Source organism: Serinus canaria, chromosome 1 (assembly GCF_022539315.1).
Source record: "Serinus canaria isolate serCan28SL12 chromosome 1, serCan2020, whole genome shotgun sequence".
Classification (NCBI taxonomy): Eukaryota; Metazoa; Chordata; class Aves; order Passeriformes; family Fringillidae; genus Serinus; species Serinus canaria.
In genome coordinates, this window is record NC_066313.1 from 2,461,857 (window position 1) to 2,487,153 (window position 25,297).

Genomic DNA, 25,297 nt, shown 5'->3' on the forward strand with positions numbered 1-25,297 from the left:
AGCATAAAGAAAAAACTCATTTTACACGGCAACTTCTAGAGTAGAGCTACCCACTCCTACAGAGAGCAGCTCTCGGGTGGAAACCCCTGCTCCAGTTCGCTTTAGTGATGGCAAAGCCAGCCTGCTCTTGGGGCCAGACTTGTGGTGAGGGCTGTCACCGCGGGCAGCCAAGGGACCAACGATGGAATTGGCGTTCGCTTCTGCACGGCGGCAGCCTGAAACTCCCGAGGTTTTACCGCTGCTTTGCCGCTGCGTTCCTCCCGGGAGAGCCCGGTAATTGGACACGACCGGCTCGTAGCTGGCTGCAACACCCACCCGAGGCTCCCGAGTTACGTGACTCGTGTCACCCAGCCCTGCCCAGCCCCGCTCCGAGTGACCGGGCACCTCCCGGTGCTGGGCCGGGTTCGGGGGCACCTCCCGGGGCTGAGGGCAGGCTCGGGGTTATCTCCCGGGACTTGTGGCGGACTCCGGGGCATCTCCGCGGGCTGGGGGCGGGCTCGAGGTTATCTCCCGGGGCTGGGGGCAGGCTCGGGGTTATCGCCGGCAGCTAGCGGGGCATCTCCGCGGGCTGTGGGCAGGCTCCGCTGTGGGCAGGCGGGGCGGGGTGGTGGGCGGGGCGCGGAGCGGGGCGGGGGCTGCGCGGCGGCGGCGGCGGCGGCGGCGGGGCCGGGCGGGGGCGGCCCCTCCCGGGCGCAGCGCGGAGGCGGGCGCGGGGCATGGTCCCGGTGCCGGGGCCGGTGGCGGCGGCGCGGAGCGGGCGCGGAGCGGTGGCATGCGGCGCGGAGACATGCGGCTGTGCCTGCGCTCTGCCCCGCCGACATGGACCGCCGCCGCCGCCTGCCGCCACCGCCGCCGCCGCTGCTGCTGCTCCTCCCGCTGCTGCTGCTGCTGCTCCGCGCCGCGCTCGGCGCTGCCGGCCGTCTGAGCGCCCGCCCCGGCAACGAAGGTGAGCCGCGGCACGGCCGGGTGACCCGTTTCTTCCTCGTTCTTTCTTTCCACTATTCCCCTCTTTCTCTATTTATTTTTTCCTCCTTTTTAATGTTTTTTTTTTTTTCCCCCGTTATTCCTCCCACGCTCCGCTGTTCCCCGTTAAGGTGGTCCCGTGCGGCAGCGGCTCCTCGCCCCGGGAGCGCGGGGCTCGCCCTGGCACAGCGCGGCCGTGCGGGGGAGGGATGGATGGATGGATGGATGGATGGATGGATGGATGGATGGATGGATGGATGGATGGATGGATGGATGGATGGATGGATGGATGGATGGATGGATGGATGGATGGATGGATGGATGGATGGATGGATGGATGGATGGATGGATGGATGGATGGATGGATGGATGGATGGATGCGCGGGCAGCCGCCCTACTCTCCCCCGAGCAAAGTTGGCGAGGGCAGCGCAGGCTGTGCCCCTCCGGCAGTGATGGGCAGCCGCTGCCCCAGGGCGAGGTGGCACCGGCGGAGCGGGGAAGGCGCGGTGGCCCGGGACCCGCAGCCCCGGCAGGTGCCCGGGGCGAGCCGCCTCTGCCCCAGCCCCTGATGCCACCATCTCTCTCAGCCCGGGGATAACTCCGAGCCCTTTCTTATCTGCAGGGCTGGTCGTTGCGCTCGTCGTCCTGCCTTTCAAAACTTTTAATTAATCCGCAAAAGAAGCTTGTTCCCCTGTAAAACCTCCTCCTGGTTCCCTAGCGGGTTTATGTCAGATCGCGTTGTTTGTATCGGATGGGTATCAGTGTGTTAAGTTCGTGTGGGTATGTGAATGTTTGTAATTTTCCGGAAAAAAAAAGAGCGAGTGGTTTATTTTCTTTTGCTGCGTTAATTCCTAAGATGACATTCGCTGAAAACCCATGCTAGGTTTCAGGGAAAAAAATAAATAGTGACAACCAGACACGGTGAAAGTGATTGGAATACTTGAAAAAAAAAAAACAAAACTAAAAGATCCCTGTCCTTTCCCTATTAAGGAAAAAAAAAAAAGAAAAAAAGAGCTTTTGCTTGCTTGCAGTGAAGGCACTTGGCATGACCAGGATGTCCAGTGCAATTATCTTTCAGGATAAAATCTAGAGGGCAAAGGTTGTGAAGAACTTCTAGCACCCAACAACCACGTAAAACTTACACCTGCTTCAGTTGGATGGTTGTGTGGAGAAGCTCTGAAACCTGTCAGAGCAATTATTTGTTTCTCCTTTACAAATAATGCTGATGTACTTCCTGATATTCTGGGTGCTTGTGTGATAAGGCAGTGAGATAACAACTTTCCATGATTTCTGGAAGGAAAAAGAAATATAGTAAAAAATAACTAAGGAAAGATGCAAACTTCACAAGTCCTGGCTAATCTTTAATCACTTGGTTTCATTGCTAGGAAATAATTACAGTACCATTTTACAAGAGGAGCAATATGTCATCTGTTTGTATGTTTTATGCAAATTTGTTTTGTATGCAGTGCTTTATAGATTTTTGTTAAATGAGTGTGCATTCAACAGTCACTTTTAAACCTCCGGATATTTTGTAAATATTGTCATTTCTCAAAAAACATTTTCAGGAATGAAAGCAGGAGTGTGAGTAGGGGCTACTGTTGTCTTATAACCATTCCTCTTAGGGAATGGCTGTGGTTCTGTCAGTCAGGGGAGCAGCTCTGCCTCCATGGCAGTGGAGACACATTCTGCAAACTGAGAGTGCCTATGCCAGAAAGATATTGGAGCGTTCCAGTTTGCAAAAAAACCCCACTTTTTGTGTCTTTGTTTCGAGCCACTGGCGCTGAGAATTGAGAGAGGAGGGAAAATATGGGTATCATACGGAATGCATGTTAAGTACACTTGTCCAAGTCAGCTTTCAGCAAATGCTGCCTCCCTTCTCTCTTCTCAGCTTCAAGAGCTTTTACAATATGAGCAATGTTTGCAAAATTGGTAGTGAAAACAACAGTAAAAATGCAGTTACAGGACAGCAACTTGCTTTTTAGGTTTTTTTTTTTAAGTGTATATTTTACTATGCTTTTAAAAAACAGGAATGCTGTCAGTTGTCTTTAAAAAAAAGAGATCAACTTTTAAGGGCTTTTTAGTTTTTTTTTTTAAACCCCCATTTAGGAAAGCTCAGTAATCCTTTTATTTATTTACACTATATGGATTGATCATGTGAGTTTAGAAATCTTAATTCTTGTAATTTGCTGACCCACTAATTAGATGAACGAGTGTTAGCATGCAGTTTTAAATCATGTTGGAAGATGATGTTTTTCTCTATTAAATAATCTTTTCCTAACCACTTCATTTACATTTCTGGTGTTGTTCCCATAAATTTCCTCCCAAAACTAGCGATAGATGTTTCTATATTTCTCTGGAGTATTTAGAAAAGTTTCCTTTTTCCACCACTGAGAATAAAAAAAGATCTATTTTGGACAGCATTTGTTAATGTAGGCATGTAGATAAAAATGTTTGCCTTTTTCCTTACATTTTATATTAAAGCTGCTGTTGAAGTTCTCCCCATAAATTGTTTTAATAGTGGATGGAACTAATTTTTGGTGTGTTTGTGCAGCTTAGTCTATCTTCTAGGGGATGTAAATGTTGCAGTGGGCACGTAACAAGAGTGTGGGCAGAGAAATAGCTCCTGAATTTATTTCAGTTGAAATAATATTTTTTTTTTAAATCCAACTTCACTTAACATTTGTAATTAATATTAAGCCTGATGACTGTTGGTGGTAATGCTACAGGGGAAGTGGATGGGATGGAGGGAGAAAAGGATGAAAGAGGGGCTGAAGACAAACTGCTGTCTTACTGCACTTTGTGGTGCTCAATGCTTTCCTTTTTGTCTTTTTCTTGGAGAGCTTGAGATTTTTTTAATTTGTTTCATCCCAGAGAAATTTTATTTAGGATTTTTCTGGATAAAAATTGAAACTTTCACCCAAGTTTGTTTTCAAACTCTCTGCTGTGCTCGTGAGAATTTTTCCCTACACAATCACAGGAGCCCAAGGAGGTTCTCTGAAGCTCAGCTTTATCTGTGTTTGCTGGTGAAAGGTGTGTGCTCTTTTCTGTGGGGCAGGACGATGCCAGGAAGATTCAACATCCAACTTTTCCAGTTTGGAGTTTGCAGACTGAGCTCCCCTAGGTGCACAGAAACCACAGGTTCTCCTGTTCCACTCTGCTGGGTATTCTCTGCTTGCTGAGGATTGGGTTTCTTTTTTCTTAGAAGGATGCAAATCTCTTTCTGAATATTTCCTGTGGTATCAAGAAATCGAGTGAGTTCTCTCGTCCTTTAATTTAATAATTTCTCCTTGGTCTCTTCTGTAACTATATTGCCTGCCTGAGGGTACCAGCCACCTTAATTTCACTGTTTTATAACCCACAACAGTTAACACTTGACCTAGGTCATTAACAGGATTATCAGCAAATTTGTTTAAGCTTTTACTGACAACCTGAATTGCTTCAATAATATTTTGACTGTGCAGACAGGAAACTTCTTGTAACCTCTCAATCTACCATAAAATTAATTTCTAGTGAGCACAGCTACCAAAAGATCAATACGGGAAATCTGCTTACAGTCCTTGGCTTCAAACAGTGCCTGGTTTGGGTTTACAGTAAGAAGGTTCCAATCAGCCTCTCTTTTCAGTCTGGATTTGGAGCTGCAGTTTCATCTTTTGAGCATTGATTACCATCTCAGAACTTTGCAGAACCACACAATTAAATGCATCATTTTTATCTGAGCGGGTCTCTGTTAACACTTAAAATTGCTAAAGACAATTTACTGTGCCTTTGTAGTAGTGACAGCTCTTGGTGTGGTTTTGAAAAATGTGCTGCTTGCACATGGAACAAAATCCTTGCCCAAGTCTTGTATGTGATTTTGGGAAAGGCTGACAATACTGGGAACTTCTCAATAGAATCAGAAGGGGGAAATGCTTTTTCCAAATCTTACTTTGCTCTATGTCATGTATCATTAGGTCAGGGTAAGTCTTCATTTCTCCTGGCACTATTCCTGCTGCTGCCCCTGGCTTGGAATTGAGTGTTTATCTGCAGAAGTTAAAAGCAGGTTTAGTGGTCTGAATGTGGTGCCTTTTAACATTTAGTTTCAGAAAGCTCAGAGTCGTGGTGGGCTAGAGGACTGTTTTTCATACAGCTGTGTCGTGCTCAAAGCTTCTGTGCTTAATCCTAAACTGTATCATTACACAAATAATAAACATGTTTTAAAATTCACACCACGGTGTGATGGTTTTAAAGCTAGGAGAAGTTGGGTAAGTGCATAATTTTCTGACAACATTTTTAATAATAGACTGTGACATGTGGAAGAACTTACTTTCTTTACTGTTTGTCACTGGGCTTTTTTCTTGACTTACTGCTCTTTCAGCATAGTGCTTTAAAATGAAAAAATCTCTCCATTTGCTATAGCAAACTTAAAGCAGGTGTTTGAAACACAGAGATGTGCAAATTAGACACAGCAATTAATTCTTAGTGCAGTTAATTTGGACACAACATACTTGCTGCCCAGCAAAGCACTCAGGGCAGAGAAATGGGTCAGAACTCCTCTGTACCCTCAGCTTCAGCAAAAAGGCACCACCAGATGGGCAAGCATGAAGCAGATAATAGGCACACCAAGTTTAACAGTTGTTTACACAAAAGCTTTGCAAATCAGGAGTGTGTTCTAACTGAACTTAAATTTTTCATTCCCAGCTGGGAGGATGTACAAATTAGTTTTAAATTTTTTTTTTTTAAATTATTCTCTGCTGGAGTTAGGTAAATTGCTATTAGTATACTTACTTTTTGATTCTGTTGGAGAACTTGGGAGTTTTCCTCCAGGAAAATGTCTATAATTGCTCTTGTTCTTGTAATCCCCACTTGATGAAAGTTTAGAAATACAGATGCAGGTGCTCATTTTCTCGTTTTCAGAGCTCTGGATTTTATCACCAGTGAGGGTCACTACAGAGCTGTTACCAAATACCACAGTCCTGTTTGTGGAGTTTTATACAGAGCCTGAGTTAGTGCCATAAGATACCTGTAACTCGTGTAGCTTTGTAGCTGCTCTTTGATTTTTCTGGGAAAGAAAATAAAAATAAATAAGTAACTGCTGCAATAATCATGCCTTTGCTTATGGTGAAGTTCAAAGCTCTGCTCAGTGGAGCTGGTGTTGAAACCCAGAAGGTAATTCTGATACCCCTAAGGTGCAAAACTGGAAGTTTCCAGAGTTGTTAGATAATTCTCCAGATGTGGGGCAGAGGTTTTTCCCTAACCCCCTGCCTTTCTAAAGCAGAATTCCAACATCCAAAATGTGCTTTTTCTGGAATGGAACATTTCCTTTCTTTTGCATTGTTAGATTTGTTGAGGCATTGCTGAAAATATATTTTCAGCGAGGAGGAAAAGACTTGTCATAAGAAATGATAGAGTGAAATAGAAGACTTTTTAGTTTACAAAAGCATCTGACTACTGTAAAATGATTGTTTTTCCTAAAAATTCACCACAGTGGGGTAACCCTTATTTCTGTAAACACTTTAGAGCAGTAGCTTTTTTTTTAAAAGAAAACATATTTAAACTTGTTCTAAACAGGAACTAAAACTTTTAAACAAAAATAGGTTAATTCAGAAGATTAGATATGAGCTCCCAGGAGTGTAATTTTGGAAATAGAGTGTGGTAGCAATTTGTGGGCTCAGGATTGTATTCCCCAGCAGAAATCTTGTGTCTCTTAGTTTCCTAGGCGCTTGCTAAATCCAAGTTCTCATTTTGCAGCGTGAAACAGATGCAAGATTAAAATTCTGTCCCTTAAACTGAAAGTTCCTTTCAAATTTCTGCAGTGAATGAATGAAAGGAATAAAGATGTAGAAATAAAGATAATCCTGCCTGAAAGAAATCTTGGGATGGTGACAGAAAAGTTCCAGTCTGCGAGAGTGACAGGGAGCCAGCACGTAAAGCCTTAAATTTGCAGAGATGTTATTAAAGCAGACACATTGTAAGCAGAAACATTTGTACCACTCTCCCTTTTCTTTTTTCTTTTTTTTTTTGTTCATTTAACTACCGTGTCCTGCTGTTTCAGGCAAAATATGGGGGGAAATCCCATTAATCTACTGGAAAAATATTGATGAAAGAAGAATAGCAGAGCAAACGAACAGTGGTTGAAACTTGGTAGCAATTAAGAGAACAATAGATTGAATGTTAAGGTTCAGTCAGGCCAGTTTAGTGTAATATGGTGTGGGAATGGGGCTTTTTTTTATTTCCAGCTGGTTTCTCATAATGTTTTTATATGTATATTTGGTAGAAAGATTTGCATGGCTTTTTTTTTTTTTTAAACAATAATTAAACCTGCTGAAGTATAGCTGTCTCACACGAGAGGACAGCAATTAAAATCTAAAACTTTTAAATTGGTGCCTAGGAATGGAGGGATTTGTAGAAAATCTAGAGTGGCAAGTTACTCTTTAAATAAATTACAACAAAAGCACAAAAATATATTTTGGTCCATGGTGGGCTTCCCCACAAACTTCGTGCAGTAACAAATAATAACATTTGACATGGGATTGCTTAATTTAATTGCTGAGAAGTTAGGAGGCAGCTAGAGGGGGTTTGTCCTTGATTTTTTGGTTTTTTTTAAGAGGCAAGGCTTTTTGAGAGATCCATTTTGGGGTGGGGGGGGGAGAGAAGGATTTAAGGAAGAGAAAAAGTAGGCAGAGATGAAGAAAATCAGCTCTGAATATTAAAAAAAATAAATCCAAACTTCCCCTGATTACTGACAAAGTTAGGGACCCAGAATACAGCCCTGAGAGGGATCCAAAGAGTGAGCAAAGCACAAATTAAGAAATTCCTTGCCTCCCTGCAAGTCTGAGCTTTGTTTACATTAGTCAGCTTCGTGACTCTGATTTATCAGTGGTGAATTTCAACAGAGGCTGCAGTTAAGAAAGGGTAGAGGCATTTTCACCATTCTATTTAATCTTGCTCTGAGAGTGCTTTTTTAAAAAAAGAAAAAAAGAAAGAGAAAAGAAAGGCAAGTTATGTCTGCCCAGCCTTGATGTTCATGGAGAAAACTGACTGGAGGTTTTTATCCTGAGGCAGGTTCTGAGATGGTGAGGGCCTTACCCTACAAAAAACTTTTCTCCCATGATTTACCCCAGAGAACAAATGTCCTGGCAATGCCTGAGTGCTCAGTGTTCCTGGAGTACGTGGTTCCAGCTGTGGAGAATGTTCTGTGCTCACCCAAACTCTCCAAAGAAAACCCAGCTGTAGGGAAAACTCATCAGGTTCTTTATTCTCATCCCACCTGCTCACCCTTCTTCTCTTGCCTGTGCCCTTTTTTTTGTCCCTTCCCTTCCAGAAATCAACATTCAGCCAAAAAGAGTAGAAGGCAGAGATGATTTTTTTTTCTGATTTTGAGGGCTATGTGCCAGTCCTCTTTTTACTAAAAGCTGTTTACCAGAGGGGGGATGCTTTGACCCTTCTTTTGCCCAGAAGAAAAGGCAAAAGAGAAGAATTAAATGTTTAATGGCATTGCTTTTCCTGAAAGATGGGCTAGAGCTAGACATAGGGTGTTCAAGAAATTAAAACAGAAGTTTTCCATGCAAACCAAGGACAGAAACACTGGAGAAGAAGCGTGAGGAGCATGCTTAGTTTATGGAATAGGATGGAAACTTGAGCCCTTTGTGGTAAGGTGGTGGAAGCAGAAGAATAAGCAGAAGACAGGGGCCTGAAAGTGTCTTGTGGGTAGATGGGAATAGAGCAGTCATTTACCTTTGTTATAAATATTTGTGTTTCTCACATATGGAAATAGTGGAAAAAGATGTTAGTGGGGTTTTGGTTGCAAAGGCAGCAAATGAAGTCGGGGCAATTCCATTTTTCATACGGATAGCTCAGCACACATGTTCTGCATTAATTACCTCCATAAATTCTGTTAACCTGGCAAACAATGAACATATCATGTTGGTGACATCACTGGATTGGAAAATAAAAATGGGTTCAGCCTCTTGATTTTCTCAGCATGACATTTGAGGAGATTTCTTATGCTATTGGCATTTTACTCCTGCAGTTTGCACCGTGGTGTTGAGTCACTTGCTCTGTGGGTTTGTTTTATCTGTGGGGCAGCCATGTGAGGGCCCAAGCATTCCATGCCAGCTGGGGAATCTTTATTCATGGAGGTAGAGAAGAAAAGTTTGACAAAATTATCAAGGCACACTTGATCATGTGGCTTTCCAAATGTATTGATTCAGGATTCTCAGAATTGTTTTACAATTCTTGACTTCTGTGCTTTAAACTTAGAAAAACAAAACTCAACCAAGCCCAACCCATCTCTGTTTATTTTTGTTTTTCTGTGCCCCATGGGAGGAGTTCCTTAAAAGCCAGATTTTTTTCTGAGTTGTGGCATGCTGCCAGTTGATTCACTAGGGGGATATCACAGCCTTTTTAACAAATGAATAGCCATTTCCTGGACTTATGCTCTGGTCCCTGTCTCAAAAATTTCTGTTCTCTAAAGGGGTATTGATCACTTGCTGTGGATTTTGTTGATTTCAGGACCTTGAGCATCTTTGAACTGCAGTAAAATTTGTGGGAACCTTGGAACTTTTAGTTGTGGGTGTTGTGTATGCTCAAGAGTCTTTTCTGTGACAGTTCTGGTGTCCAGAATTCTAGAAATTGAGCGTGTCATAGCAGGTTTGGACTTCTCAGCTTACCTTAAGTGAACTTGGACACTGACTCAACATTTATTTTCCCCTTTAAGCTGCTAAAAGTCTTCCCAAGGGGCATCTTTGTCACGCTCCAAATCTACCAGACCTTCAAGAGCTCAATTCTGTAAAACCAGTGAATACTGGAAATTACTTTTTGTTTCCAAGGGAATGTAGAAGTAAAAAGAGTTGGATGTGCAGTGTGGTTAAACCTTTCTGAGAAATGCTTTAGAACTTACTGAAATGATTGGAGTAATGTTTGCTATTGAGTTTTGGCTATAACATGTGGTGCCATTTTATGTGCCTCAGGGTTTGGGCACCCGGTGGGACTGACAAATATGACACATCCTACAAGAGAGCCACTTCTATGCTGGGCTGATAAAAGGCAGGGATTGGCAGGGTTTAGGTAACTCAATCTCATCCATAGTTTCTGGATTTTTTTGTTCCTTTGAGAGGGGGAAAATAACTTGGGTTTTAAAGGGAATTTAAGCTCCCTTTCAACACAGCAGCCCCCATTTTGCATTTGCATATTTAACATGGTGCCTCAGTGGTATCAGATTTAATGCCAGAGTGGTGGAGTGGAATGAGATCTGTAGGATTTGTATCTGAATGTGAGTTCAGCTAAACTCTAATTCAGGTATCCTGAAGCTTTCTGCCTCTTGCTTTTTGTAGGAGGCACTGGAACAGGACCAATTGGAACTGTTTGAAAAAAATGCAGAGAAGCCAAGGCGACAGTAATTTGGAACCCATTAGGTTAATCCATTTTTAATTTTTATATCCTTGTCTTAATGAAAAGAACTGGCACATATCAACTTACAGGAAATAGCCTAATAAAACTGAAACCTTATTAGGCCCCTTTGATAAACAGTGCATTCCAGCCCACCACCAGTCATATGTTTTTGCATACTTGGAAATTGAGCTTATTGCCACTTTAACAATATCAAGAGAACGCTCATGTTTCAAAGTAATAAAAAAGAAATAAAAATCTGTTTTGCCTGTGTTCATCACTGAGAATGGGTGGATGGCTGTCCCTTTTCCACAGGCAGGCTCCATACTTAGCAAAATGAGGAAGACCACTGGAGAGCTTCCACTTAGCCTGGAGTGCAGGTGATGTGTTTTATTTGCAGGCATTCCTGCATTGCTGATTGCTGCTCTGCATTCCCTCCTTCGTGGCAGCCTTTTGAGAGAAACCTGCAGTGAGGGGTTGCTGCTTTGGCTGCTTCTTCTTCTTTTTCAGCTGTAGGAAAAGCTGAGGTATCTAAATCTGGCCTCAGATGCTCTTGGGGAGTGTGTTTGATAAGAAAAGTAAAATCTGGGAGGAGGAAAATTAAATTCTTCCTATTCAAAAACTGTGGGAAGCTGCCATGAGATTAGAATTTGCCAAATCATCCGAATTGATGGTGGAAGCTTTTATCCTCTCCAGAAGCAATAATCTCTGGGGTAATTTGACATAATTTGCTAGTTTTTTTGTCTTTTCATCTGATATTTGTGACAAATCTCGTAATTTTGGAAAGTTTTTACTGAACACTTAAGTGAAAATAATGGAGGCTTGGTCTTCCCAGTATTTTCTGAATATTCCTGTGTTCAGTATTGCAGCAGCTGGTTTTTAGTCCATTTTGGTTTTTGTTTGCTTGTTCATCCCTTGCCCCCACCCTGTTGGAGTCCTTCAGTCAGCAGTTTGACCACAGATTGAACATGACAGTTTCCAAATTTGGAATGTTCTGCACAAAATCACATTTGTGTTGTGCAGTGTCACAGCTCAGGCAAGGAGGGTTGGACGTGCAGACCCCACAGGGCTGTGCCTCTCTCAGGACTGCAGCCTGGCTTTGGGCTCAGCAGAAATCTCAGCTTTAGCAAAGAGTTTTTTAGTAAATGGGCCAGACTGTTGGCTTGTGGGTTGGGTAAGTGCTGCAGAGTTCTGCTGGCTGTTTTAATTTTATTATCTTCTGAGCAGTGCTAACATCTTCACTAAAATATTTGAGAGGAAATTCAGGACCATAAAATCACAGGAGGCTTGACTTTTGTTATTAAGCAAGCAGCAAATCAGACTACTTGAAACCAGGCTTCACTGCTGGACACCCTTTTTTATTTGTTGTCCCTTCCCAAAGGTTTCTTGCTGCCTTAGCTGGTTTCAGCATGGTTTTGGCAACATCAGCAGGATAGCTGATCCTAGCTGGAAATTAAAATTGCATCAAGGTGCAACTTTGGCCTGAGTTCTGCCTGCCTGTCTATAAATGTTGGTTGGTAGCCCCAGAATAATCCAAGACACAAAGGTGATGTGCTGCCACTGCTGGGGCAATGGAGAGTTGGGGAGGCTCAGATCTGTGTTCAGAGGTGGATGAAAATACAGGTGCAAGCTCCCTTTGCTGGGAAGGGTTCACCATTCCAAAAATGTACATCAGGCTTTGTGCTGACTCCACTCTGTCCCACCTCAAAACCAAGTTCTGGCTGACTTTCTGCCACAGAGTATTTTCTTTGCTGTTTGGGATTATGTGGCACATTTCAATTAGACATTCACCATTTTTAGGGTGAGGTTTTTTTTGGTTGAATAGCAAATTAATTTTTCCTATTTGTCAGCATTTTTTATATAACTAGCCAGGGTATTTATAAACTCAAAATTTGTTGCCCAACAAGAGAAGACAACATAGTGGTGTGAGGTTTTTTAATGCATTTTTAAAATAATAATGGAAAATGGTAATTAGCTGAAGAAAAAGTATTTAAGTATCTCTTGACATTGGCTATTGACATTGGCTATTCTTCTATGCAATGAAGAAAATTTGGAAATGCTTTCCACTGGTGAAGTTTGTAGGTGGTTCTCTAAATACTGCAAGTTGCAGGATAGTGTCCCCTAGCAGGCTTTCCTCGTTTCTTCAGCAGTGGGGGGAATCTCAGAGTGATTCTACCTGGCATGAGATTTGTTTGTTTGTTTTCATTCTTGTGGGAGGTATTTCTACTGTATTCAGTTCCTTGTGGCAGTTATTACCCCATGTGTTTCTGGAACTGCTGCAGCTTTCAAACTGTGTTCAGGAATCAGTTTAGATTTAGGGTTCTTTTCTTTCCCTGACATCCCTCCTGATGAAACATGCTGCTAGTGAGCCCTGGACCATCACTCCCAAATCTGGAAGCAGTTTCTGGTAGCATGAGTGTCATATTCCACCCAAGCCTCCATTCATCTGCTGCTGATGCTGTGGGAGGGAGAGTGAGGGAGCTTTGTGTTTCACATCCACCTCCCTACTCCAGTTCTGGGGAGACATTCAGTTTTCCCACTGGAAATCCACATGGAGGGAGCTGATAGTGCTTTCTCCTGTGGCTGTGCGTGGGGAAGGCCAAGAGAATCAGGCAGGAAATAGTTTCTCAAAAGAGAAAATGTTCTTAATTGGCATTTTAGGGGTGTTCTGCATTGGCAGAAATACTGCAGTGTAGTGTTCAGAGCAGGGCTGTTGTACAGGAGGACCAAATCACTGATTTTCAGAGTCAGAAGTCATGGCTGCTCTTCATAATACCAGTAAATTCTCCCTTAGAATTACTACTAGCTTTAAATCAAGGGAATTATATGATGGGAACCAATGCAGGACACAGCTAGTTAGACAGCACTTTATTTATTTACCTAAAGTTGCTTTATGAGAGCTCCTCTGTGTCTCCTCAGCACAACCAGGAATCTTTTCCAAGGCATTCTGATGGAAAGAATTGTCACTAGCAAAGAAACTGTTCAGCTTTTTTTTAAGAGTTACCCCTGGTAACTGGCTGGTCCACCTCAGGGATTTTTGTAGGAACCAGCTGAGTGATGGTCACACAGTTTTGCAGGAGGAGTTGGTACAAGGAGAGCAAATGAATTGTGTGAGAAACTCGTAAACTTCTTTCATCTAGTAAGTTCGTGGCTGCAGGCATTTGTAGGATATTTAAGTATTTCCTTTCATTTAACTTTATTAGTATATGGGAAAACAAATGAGGATCACACTGAAAAATGCCTGCCAGTGAGGATCTGACTGAGTACATCTTCATTAAACACTTCACAAAATGGACCTGACCAAGTGTTGTATGCTGTTACACTAAAGGATCTTTCAGGATTAAAAGAATTTGTAATGAGTTAATGTAGGAATCAAGTGCTTGCATGAAGTTTTCCATTTTTACTTTTTACCTAACCATCCAAATCCATGAAGGAAAATAAATCAGACAATGAATTTCTAACCCATTCTTTATGTATTTCTTATGTCTTAGTGTAGGGAAATGCCATTTTCTTCTCCAATTTCCAGATTAATATGGAGTTTTAGGACATACAATGACAAAATGTACCATTGCTTCTCCCAGTCATTTTTGTCTAGAGACCAGGACTGCATCTTCTAAGTTCTGCATTATTGTTTCCTCTCTGCTGAGATGTGCAACTCTCTTGAAGTCACAGGGAAAATGAGTATCCTAGAAGCTTTTATCAGGAAGAAGGTATTTTTTTTTCAAGTTACTACTTGAAAGGAAACATGTTTTTTGCATTTTAGATACTACAAGGAACAGCACAACACACATCTGAACCAGAAGCCTCCTGCAGCCAGTGTGAAAACCTCCCTTGTAAGGACTTCTAAAATGTAGTGAAACAGGTTGGAGCATGGAAAAGTAGTGCCTCCAGTCTGAAGGAGAAGAGGAAAGGGGAATGAAGAAGAGAACTGGACAATTATTCTTAACTGCATAGATCTGATCTGGATGATGTCAGGTTGTCCCATGGCTGAGGCACCCACCTGTTGTGGGAGACACTGAACATTTAATTGCCACCCATGGCCTGTTGAGATGCCTGTGAGGGCAAGCTGGACCTGCAGGGCAGATCTAGAGAGGGGGAACTTGCACCAAGCTGTGGGTCCATTGCCTGGATGTGTTTTGCAGATAAAACTGATGAGTTTGGACTGAACTCATCAAATTCAGAGTGGCTGCAATCAGGTTTTCAAGGAGCTCGTTCTGAATGACTAAATAATATATAATTAATGCAATAATATATTATTATCTATCATTTATTATATATCAGATATATCACTTGCTCCTGGGTGATTTGCCTCAGCCACTTCTTGCCAAGTGATTTTCGTCAGGAGTCACACTTTCTTCATCACTGTGCAATGCAGATGCATGGCAAACAGATCTGTCTCATCCCAGGAGATCTAGAATCTGTGGGAATTTCTGCTAACAAAAAAATGAGAAGTGCACTTTTCCTTGTGAATTTTTATTGCTGTCTCCTTTTTCTGGATGCAAACCTTGCTGCAGAGTAGCCTGCCTAGGGCCCTGTGCACTCCATAAAGGACTGACTGATTTTTCTTTGTCTGCGTGATTGAGGACTTGATTCAAAGCTAAGAAATGTGTAGCACTGGATGATGTTCTTTCTGTAAGATTAGTAAAGAGATTTTGTTTATTGATGTAGATAAAACAGGGCTATTGTTTTCTTTTAAAGGGGAGTATAACTGCAAGGGGAAACATTTTTCTCACATGGATGGCAGAGCAGCTCAGTCCTGGCAGTATAGCAGTGCACATATATCTATACAAAACACAAATATGTGTGCACAAAAATGTAGAAAATATATTTATTTATGGTTCTTTATAGGACAGTCTTATTTCTAATACTTTACACCTGCATCTACTTCTGCACATCCTAATTAACAGTAACAATAATGCCTTCAGAGCTCCTTTTATTTTTTCTAAAGTGGTGTCCAAAATTAAACAGCAGTTAAAAGGAGAATGATGAAATAATACAAATGGCTTAACTCCGCTGATTCATTGACATTGTTCCTCATTTTTTGTTTCCTGTTCTTCTGTTTACTTGGAACACCTATGCTCAGGCCATCTGCTTCTGGCAACAGTGACAACCCTTCAGGTTAACAAATAGAAGATGAAGCTGTTACAGTGGCTACCTCTAATAAATCTCTCATTGTCAGGTGTTAAAATGTCCTAGCATATGGTGAGATTTATTTCAATTCTCATTATCATTATTTCCATACTGAAGGGGGGAAAAAATATAAAGGGGATGTGGGGGGTGGTGAACACACCCAAAAAAGTAAGCTCAGATTGCAGATAATAAATATTATGGTGTTGCTATGAAGTATTAATACTTCATTAATTGATATTTATATAGAGGCTATTTTCTTTTATGCAGTATTTTGTATAAATACAACTGTTCTGCTTTATGTTGATAAAGAAGTGGTTACTTAGGAAAGTGTGTGATCAAGCACTTGGAGGCCATATGGCCAAGATGAGGAAAAGAATTTATTTTTGTGCTTGTGGGAAACAAATAAATGCCAAAAGAAGAATATCCTTTAATTTTGATGTATGTATTTATTTGAAATACCCATTGTGTTTAAAAATAGGTATAAATCCACTGTGATTTGATTGACTGGAAAATACCTATCAAACTGTTTACAAATAAAATATTCCTTTTCACACTGAAAATTATTGCATGGCTCAAAAAAAAATCACAGCAAGTTTTGCAATCAATTGCTGGCCCTCTTTAAAAGCAGGTTTGTCTGAACTTGTAACATTGTAAATAATTAGTTTCGTATCTAATGTGTTACACATGACATTTAGAAAACACTACTGCAAGACAATTTGAGAACAAATTAGATCAGAAGCAAGAAAGAACTGCAGGAAGGACTTTAATCAGCTTTCATTATTTATTCCTGTATTCTGAGGAGATTATAGATGCCAAATGGATGCCTTTAATCAAATAATGATTTAAATATTCAGATCTCACCATTTCAGTTAGATGCAGTGACCCAAATTTCAAGCATCCAAGGGGAAAACGCCGTGGTTTGTGCAGCTGATAGAAGAGTTCTGTTCCCACCCCCTGCTGCAATTAATTTAGCCATGATCCCTTGTTTGGTTTTTGTCACTTTTCTGGTTTTCAGAAGTTGCCCTGTCTGCTGTTCATAGTGTTTTAAGCTAAAGGAGATGATCCTTTTCATTTGTCTGTCTTTTTCTTCTGTGCAGCTTCACCGCCAGGCCACCTGAACAAATCATCTGCTCACAGGGTCCTCAAATAAACACAGCTCTGGGTGTGGGTAACTGAGGTTAACTGGGCAGAGGCAAAGCAAACTCACTCCTCTTCCTTGTGTCTTCTTTTGTAGTTAATCTGCTGGATTCCAAAACAATTCAAGGGGAGCTGGGCTGGATCTCCTACCCGTCGCATGGGGTGAGTTCACTGGAGTGTGAAATGGGAAAGGGCTGCTGCAGACCAATGTGCTGTTTAACCATTGTTTCCTCTTCAGAGGACACCGGGCCATAAGGCTGGGTCTCTGGAGATGCAGAAATAATCTCCTCTGAATTTGCAAAATATGGATTACACAGGTGTGGGGCCTTCTCTTTAGAACACCCATCCCACTGCAGGTAAAGCCCTGGAAGGGCTCTTTCCTCGGGCAGAAACAGGAAAGCAAGAGGTGCACTGAACAACAGCAGCAAACACTTCTCTTTGGGTACTGCTCCTTCTCTGTCATAAAGTGTATTTCTAAAAGAGATCATGGCTCTGCTCCATGGTGTTACTTGCTAATTTGCTCAGATGGAAGTGGTGGGAGATGAGAGCTGTGTGGACATAAGTGCTGATGTAAGTACTTATTTGTAACTTTTGTGCTGAATTGTTGCTAAACCATTTCAAGTTATGAGTTAAAGTATTACTACAGAAATGTCTACATAATGTTCTGGAGGTGGTTGGTGGTTTTGTTTGCCTCGTATCCAGATCTAATGAAACCTGGTATTCTATTGGAAGATTTAGAAGTGCAGTCTTAAAGCACCTGTGCTTTCCAATTTGCTAACTCCATCATTTCTGCATAGTTTTTGCCAGCAAGACTCTTTTAAAAAATTTCTTGAATAACATCATATTGATGACTAAATGGTGCATATCTTCTAGTGATGCTGATATGTGCTCACTCTCCACCTCCATGTCTCTGTGGAATGTGTGTTTGTGTGTAGGAACATCCCACCTCTCTCTTTCTGTGTTACATCGGGCAGATATGCAGGATGACTCTTGCCTTCCTGCATTCTGTTTTCCCCAAACACAAAAAAAACCTGCTTGGCAGTTGAACCCCCATGTCCAGAACCCCCATACCCTTGCTCTCAGAGAAGGCTGAGCCATCAAGCTTTTGCTGAAAGAAAGCACCTGTGAGACTTTTCTTTTGCTGTTCTTTCTTTCTTTTTTCTTTTTTTTTTTTTTTTAAGCTTTGGGCAAGCTGTTGATTCACCTTTATCACTTTTACAGCATCAGTGTTAACAGTGCCTTTGCATCTCTGCCTCATGGGATTCCTTTGCTAATGTTTAAGTCGTGCCTTCTTGATATTAGGCATTACACAGGTGTTTAGCAGTACTTAAGGATGAAGGTTTGGTTCATTGTTTAAGTTTCTGCATGGATCTCTCTCTGGATAAAAAATTGTTCCATTCTCATGGGAAAGAAGTGGGAAGAGGGTTCAGGTTTCCTCCTAGTGGCTTTTTCTGCTGACTTTTCCCAACAAGAAACATCTCTAAACAGGATGTCCAAGAGGGAACTCTCCAGCAATTTCTAGTTCATCAGTGTGGTTTGTTTTTTTTTTTTATGAAGCCTTTCTCTCCCAGCTCCCACTGCTCCTCTGCTTTGCTCTCCTGCTCTGCTGAGCTCCTTGCAGCTGTGCAGATCTGCTGCTCTGCTCCCTGCAGCTGTGTCTCTCCTGCCTTGGATGCCTGAAACAGTTGGTAGAGAATGATGCAGGGTATCATGGGGGCTATAAGGAAAACAGATGTGCTACGTTACCCCACCAAAAAGGGCCCCTGGATCTGTCAAGGTCAATTTTATTGGCTTTTGCAAGTTTTTGTCAGGTAAATCCAGCCCAAGTTGTTGTTTGCGTGTGTTTGTACATGCTGTTCCTATTTACTGCCATATCCTCGGGTATCGAAGCCAAAGTAAATTATGGAATTTCACTGATGTTCTTGCAAGTTAATGAAATTCCTCGTTAAAAATCGCGTGGCAGTAAATTAATGTAGATCACATGCTGTGACTGTTTCTGGAAGAGAAATGAGCCTCTAGACTGCAGTCTTCAAAATACCTTGAAATTTTAGGCTTACATATTGAAATATAAATGTAAAGTGTAGAAATAACAATGTTTATCCTATCCCCATTGGCATTTTGCTGTTAAATGGTGACAACTTGAGCATGGTGTGAGAGAGGCGCCTTCCTCTTACAGCCCTTTATTTATAGTCAATTAATTAAACCTGGTAAATATGGCTGTGTCTGTCTCTGAGCTAAAATATGAACTTAAACTTCAGTGGAAAAACATTATAATAAAGATGTCACATCATATTGAAAGATTGCTAATAGCAGAGCAGTGATTTAGAAGGTAAAGCTGATAGAGCTGCACTGGAGGCTGTGACTCACAAATGAGAATATTGGTGTCGTGCCAGTTCCTCTCGAGCGTGCAGCAGTGTTCACATAAATGTCAGGACACCAAAGCTGGTGACTGACAGAGTTTTTAAAAATAATTTAACTGAAGTGTTTAACAAACCTCTTACTAGGTTAATAATTTTATCTTGTTGATACATGATATTGATTTCTGGCAAAATGACCCGAATTGAGTGGTTCTTCTTTATTTCTGTAAGTTCTCTCGACTTGGGCATATGTAATAATAGCTTTCCAGAAATTCCTGAATATTCATGTTAAGGTTTGTAGCTCATTGGTATTCAGGGGTTTCTATGTCCCACACGAGCACACTGTAATGGCAGTGGTTTAGACTCTGGTGAGTAATATCACCGTGGAAGAATGTGATCTCTTCTTGAACCATCCCACAGAGCCACAGCCTTGGCTCCAGGAACACTGATCTGGTCAAGCTCATTAAAACCCTGTCAGCACAAAGCATTGGCCCCTCCAGATAGCGAGGCACAAGAAGTAAAAAATATAATAGCAGGTTTTGCTGATGCTTGAGCATGATTGGCAGCAGCCACAAGGCCCCTGTCCTGTGCCACCATCCCCAGCACCTGCCCAGGCAACCTTTTTGTGATGCCAATCAGTCAAACCCCAGCTCCATTTCTATAGGTTTCATTAAAAGGGAAAGAAAGAAGAGCTGCTTGCTCTGTGCAGAGTATATTATTGATATGCTGATTAAGCATAATGCAAATGATCATTAACCGTAATTCACATAAATTACAGCAGCACAGATGTGGGGGTTGGGAGGATAAAGCAAGTCACTTTAATAATATACAATAGAAATGTGATGGATAATTCATACAGAACAAAAGGAGTACAGTCTAAACCCTGCTTTGCATATTCATGGGAGGAATTTTATTGGTTTCAGCATCATTTTTTAGGGAGAAAGATGTATGTGACTCCTGCTCCATCTTTTTTTTTTTTTTTGAAGTTTGAAAAAAAAAAAATTCATTCGTGACATAATCTCAATCCATCGTTCTGCAGTCACGCAGCTTGTGACTCAGTCTTTACGTGTAATTAGTCAAATTTATGAACTTGAAATTTTTGGTCATATTTTTTTCATGTAGTCAGAGAAAAGTAACAGAGAAATCGCTCTTATCTTGTTTTGTTTGTAGCTAGAGAAAGGAATGCTGTGGCATTTTTTTACTGTCATGTAAAAGATAATTGTTCAAAAAAGAAACCAAACCACGTCAGGAAATACGAACCATAACTGAGACAACTCTAACCAAAAAAAAAAAATACCCAACCTCAATGAGTTCTGTACATGGCTAAAGTTAGGAAAATGCAGACAAAATTTAAAAGGCTGATTGGAAAAATAATGATTCTGTTTCTGATCTTGACAGCTTTCTAAATCCCTGAGTTTCTTCAGAAACAGTAGATTTCTTTGAGGGCTGGCCATACTCAGTACCTAAACTTTTAGGCACCTAGTTTGAAATCTGGTGAGGACAACTTGTCTTTTTCTTAGTGGTCACTGTGATGGTCATTTGAACAAATCAAGCTGATCATGTCAGTAATGGAAACTGGTTCATCAGTATTTGAGGAGAGAAGGGTAACATTCCCTGCTCCCCTAATAGCTGGTGTTGTGCCAGGCAGGCTAGAGCCTGCGTGACTGAGATTAATGAGAGTTTTTCCATCAACCAAAAATTGGGTTAGAATCAAAATAATCCAAGCAAAAGTGAGCAAAATGCCTCCTTTCTTATGTTTCAAAAGCCTGAAAGTAGTTTGTCACGTTAGGCTGCATTGCTGCCTACCCAGGCTGCTGGCAGCCTCCTTGGTTTCATTTGTTCTGCTTTCAATAGTTGACTAATGTGTGGCACTATAAAAACTTTTGGGACTTTTCTTTTTGGGGGATATCGTGGACAGAGTGCCTGCAGAAGAGCCTGACTTACATAAGCTTTTGGATGTCCCTTGTGACTAGGTGAAGGCAGAGGAGAGTTAGTCCAGGGTACATCCTGGCTCTGGTGAAGGTGCTCTCAAATAAATGTTATTCAAGAATCAGTTTCTCAGCCCACTGTGACTGGAAAGTTTCTCTGTTAACGCTGAAGACATTTTGAAGATTGATAAGTATTTCCACGAGGTTTGCTTTCCTGCAGCTTTGTGTCTTGCTGTTAATTGCATCCTGTTCTGCAGAAGGTTTGGCTTTGTTTTTTATTTTTCAGTAGGTCCTTAATGCCAGTGGGTTTCCTTGTGCCTCTCCTTCAGCCTTCCCCTCAGCCGGGCACAAAAAAACATGCAAAGTTTTTCTTCCTTGCACAAGTCTCACATTTTCACACCACTGCAGAATCTCAGGGCAGCTGAGCTGCCAAAAAACCTTGAAACTGGCCAACAAAAATACAAAAATTTATCAAACACCTCATTTTAGGTTTTTTCTGATGCTGATTGACATCTCAGCCTGTGTTCATTTTTTTGTCTGACACCAAACTTGACAACTTCTAAGCAGTACTGTATATAAAGTAGGCAGTGTTGCTGAAATCACTAAGTGGTTGTGAAAATTAGTTTCAAAGTGAACCCAGTGATATCAAACAATTGGTATGAGACAAAAGACTGAAACTTAAAGATATCTTTGTAAAATAAAAAATTAGGTCCTTCTTTTCAAAATGAAAACAATCATGGAATGCTGTATACTTTCTTTTCCCTATCTGTTAGCAGTGGAATTTCCTTAGTACTTCTTAAAACAATGTGTTCTGGTAAAATCAAGATTTATCTGTTTTGCCTGAGCTCTGGTCTCCTTACAACCTCATACTGTTACCCTGCCTTCCACAATTTGTGTATCATGTCTGAAATGCAGGCAGACTGTTGTGACGCTTGCAAGTCAAATGAACCACATGGGATTCTGGTTTTGTGATTCATAGACTTTGTTTCTTCTTACAGTGAGTGGCTGATTGGAAAAAAAAAATTATTTTGTTCATATGCTCATTTTTTTCACTTATTATGTGCTTTTGGGGTGCACTGAAAGTGTTTTTGTTTCACTCAATTCTCCTTTTTTCAAAATAGTGAAAACTTTAAAAAGTAAGAGCTTTCATAAAAGTTTTTTTTTTCCCCTTAGTTTTCTGTAATCAAGCATGTGCTGTTTCTCAGTTTTAGACTTCTTGTTTTCCTCCTGCTGCAATAAAACTCTCTGAATGTTCTGCTGTAAAATCAATGATTTTTCTTTGGAGAGAAACAATTAAAAATCTGCCTGATTTCTGAATTTTTAAAGTCTCTTCATTCACACTCAGCCTTGAATCAGAATGCAATTGTGGTTTCTTCACTTTGTGGGTGCTGCTTTTACAAAAAATCAGAATTAGGAAAAGAAAATTGTTTCTATTATACTTTTTTCCCCTTTCTGATAGATCTTTCTTGTAGCAACATAAAGGTGTGAGATAGGCCAGATAGATATGTTAATTCTGTGAATATTGTTATATTCTTGACTGATTTTAAATAAATGTGAGTTTTGTTGATATTTTCAGAGGCAGTGTGTAAGTAGTCAATGACAGTGTATTTAACTGGTTTTGACTTGTGTTTCTTCTGTGCACTATCTTCTGCTGCTTGCATTAAGCATGCATTTAAAGGGGAAGTTTAAATTGAAAAACTTAAGTGGAGTTGACTAAAGAAATAAGATAAATGCTTTGGGGGAAAAGAAAGAGATTAAACATATTACTTCAGAATTTTATGCATCCCTGGTCTTGTTAGGAATTGTTACCAGAGACAAATGCCTTTCTTTTGAAAATGTGGAGCAGTGGAATATTCCTAAAATTTATTTTTTAAAAAATAATTGTAGTCTGCATTGCATTCATTTCAAAAATTCAATGTGATCATAATGGTGCTGTGTTTTGGTACATTTTTAAAAGAGCTTTTAAATTGATCTAAAGTAGAAACTGTGCTAGTTTCACTGATTATTATTAAGGGAGGGAGGCTTTTCTTTTTTCTATTTTTTTACTATGTTACTTCAAATTATGAGATTTCTATTAATAATTATAAGAACAAGAAAAAGTACAATAAGGGCAATGTCCTTATAACATATTTTATAATGAAAAATATGGACACCCTCCCCATATTTCATTAACCTCATCAGTCCTTTTATTTACTGGTAATAAGGTTGTTGATCTGTTTTCTGTGGTTTCAAATAAAAAAGAAAAAAAAAGAAGAAAGGGCAAGTTTTGGCTTTTACTCCAAGAATTAAATAAAGATCTTACTTAAAATTGGAAATGGAGATGCTCCAGCTTCCAATTTTTGCTTTTAACTTTCAAAGTTTAGAAGCGAGATCATTCTCCTCATGGGCAGAATTTTATTTCTGCCAGCATATGTCCAGGCCATTTGTGAGAAGCTCTCTCAAATGGTCTCATCGCCATGAGATATTTTTCATTTTGTGAAGAAATGCTTACTTCATAATTTTATGCTATTGTGCTGAACTTATTTGCATAAACCAGAACAGAACAAAGTAAATACAGGAACTGTCATGAAAAGCAATATTATTTATCACAGGGGCACGCTACAGTCGGTTTCAAGACTGTTTTTATAACATCGAGTCCACAAGACAAGCAACTCCCGTCTCCAGTTTAAAAAACCCATAAATGTTTTCTCCTGCTAGCTTTGCTGTGGTTGCATTTTTTGGTGTCAATACTTTGGCTAGGTAGTTTATTCTGCATTTTCTTTCTTTTCCCCCCAAATATCTGTAAGCATTCAGTGTGAGATTACTGTAGTTCTAGAAGTCCTTTTAAAAGGAGTTGGGGAGTGGGAGCGAAGGGCACCGATGGCCGCAGGGTGAAGGAGAGAGACTCGCAGGATGCTTCAAGGCAGGAGACACCCGTTGCTTGATTTCCCTCTTCCCCCTGTCTTTTTAAAGTTATTTGTGAAAACAGCCTGAGGGTTGTGGTAAATAATTTCCTAATTTCGCCCGCTTTCTCTTGCCCGGAGCGGCTCTCAAGCCTGACTGCGGGCGGGGCAGGAGGAGAGGGAGCGGCGCTCAGCGCCGGCCGGGCGGGCGGTGCGGGGAACGCTTCCCGGCCCCAAAAACATCGCCTGCCTTTCCCCTCCCTGCTCCGGCTCCAAAAACATCTCCTGCCCTTCCCCTCCCTGCCCCAGCCCCAAAAACATCTCCTGCCCTTCCCCTCCCTGCTCCGGGCACCCTCACCCCGGCCTGGGCTATCGCCAGCCCTGGGGACACTGCGGCACTCCCCGGGACGGGCTGCGGCTCCGGCAGAGCAGTGTGCGATGATGATGATGATGATGATGGGGGAGGAGGAGTGTGGTAGGAACATGCACCGCCTCGCTGTTCCCATCCCGCTGGAGGAGAGTTAGGGGCTTGGTGGAGAGCTGAACAGCGTTCCCATGACTCTGTGCCCAGCGGGGATGTTGGTGTTGGTGTGCTGCACCAGCGGGGACCGGCGGGGGCTCAGCCCGCACTGCACAGCCCGGCTCGCTCCGAGCGCAGCATCTCCGCTCCCCAAGTCCCCATCTCTTTTCCCAAGCCCGATTCCGCCTCCTGTCCCCGCTATCTCCCAAGACCCCATCCCGGCTCCCCAAGCCCCATCCCGCCTCCAGTCCCCGCTCTGTGTCCCGGCAGGTGGCGATGTCCCCGGCAGGCCCCGGGATGCTGTCCCGCTCCTCCCGCCCGGACAGGCACGCCAGGATTCAGGCAGCCGCTCTGTGTCCCTCGATAAAGCATCCAGCGGCAGAGCTCAGCCAGCAGCCGCTGTTTTGGTTCTCCGTGCTCTTGTTTTGGTGTTTGGAGCGGAAGGTGTTACGGTGGAACTCATGTTTTGTGCCGATATTCTGCTTTTAATCAGCGGTGTGCTGCTGAGGGCTCTCTGCACCGGGTGGAGATACCATCTTACACATAATAAGGTGATGAAATCTCAGAGTTTCACTCCGTGACATCTGGCCATTTCATCTGCGGCTTGGTTTCTCCTGCCTAACTGTGATTACTCAAACTTTACTTCCAGCTGTTGGGTTTCCAGAGGCCCCAAAGGGCAGCTGAGACACACAGGGTGATTTGATTGCTGGTTGTTAGCACCAGGATGGGGGGATGAGAGCTGTGCTGCGATGTGGTTTGTGTGCTCTTGCAGTAGGCAAGGAGGGGCAGTCAACACCATCCTTCCTCAAGAGCCTGACAATTGATTTTAGTTGGACTCTGGGGGGAAAAAAAAATTGAATTGCTCTGTGTTCGTGTTTTTAAACAAAATAAAAGCCTAACCCCAAAGTGAATCTCTTAAATCTAGAAGAAAGTTTCTGTTTGCAGTAGCTGAAATTTGGATTCTAAACGGGATGTCTAAGTTTATATCTGAGTAGAAAGGTAGGAATTAGTATC

The 25,297-nt window shown here is 41.8% G+C and overlaps 1 protein-coding gene across 2 annotated transcripts in view; it reads left to right on the top strand.

The window, feature by feature from the left end:
* The first annotated feature begins 863 nt into the window (after positions 1-863).
* The window catches only part of EPHA3 (EPH receptor A3), a 177,178-nt gene continuing 152,744 nt past the window's right edge, over positions 864-25,297 (top strand). For both annotated transcript variants that reach the window (XM_050978116.1, XM_050978122.1), the window contains exons 1-2: positions 864-946; positions 16,694-16,758. The gene's annotated coding sequence lies outside the window, so the exon portion shown is untranslated. The remainder of the gene's footprint in view (positions 947-16,693; positions 16,759-25,297) is intronic.